Source organism: Rhodotorula graminis, assembly GCF_001329695.1.
Source record: "Rhodotorula graminis WP1 unplaced genomic scaffold RHOBAscaffold_10, whole genome shotgun sequence".
Taxonomy (NCBI): domain Eukaryota; kingdom Fungi; phylum Basidiomycota; class Microbotryomycetes; order Sporidiobolales; family Sporidiobolaceae; genus Rhodotorula; species Rhodotorula graminis.
The window spans coordinates 951,254-952,032 of NW_017264937.1; positions in this window are offsets into that span (position 1 = coordinate 951,254).

Below are 779 nucleotides of genomic sequence, written 5' to 3' on the forward strand. Positions count from 1 at the left end.
TCAGCCAGACCAAGCCTCTCGGCCCCACTCGGACCCAACTTGTCTGCACGCACAGCTCCATGAGGAACAGGGCTACCAACATACCGCTTGGCACAGGGACCATATGATAGTATACCATGATGATAATGGAGCCAGATTTGGGCCAGTGCATCAGTAGCATCATCAGCCAGACCAAGCCTCCTGGCCCCCCTCGGACCCAACCCGTCTGCGCGCACAGCTCCATGAGGAACAGGGCTACCAACCTACCGCTTGGCACAGGGACCATATGATAGTATATCGTGATGGTAATGGAGCCAGATTTGGGCCAGTGCATCAGTAGCATCATCAGCCAGACCAAGCCTCTCGGCCCCCCTCGGACCCAACCCGTCTGCGCGCACAGCTCCATGAGGAACAGGGTTACCAACCTACCGCTTGGCACAGGGACCATATGATAGTATACCGTGATGGTAATGGAGCGAGATTTGGGCCAGTGCATCAGTAGCATCATCAGCCAGACCAAGCCTCTCAGCCCCACTCGGACCCAACTTGTCTGCACGCACAGCTCCATGAGGAACAGGGCTACCAACCTACCGCTTGGCACAGGGACCATATGATAGTATACCGTGATGGTAATGGAGCCAGATTTGGGCCAGTGCATTGGTAGCATCCTCAGCCAGACCAAGCCTCTCGGCCCCCCTCGGACCCAACCTGTCTGCGCGCACAGCTCCATGAGGAACAGGGCTACCAACCTACCGCTTGGCACAGGGACCATATGATAGTATACCATGATGATAATGGAG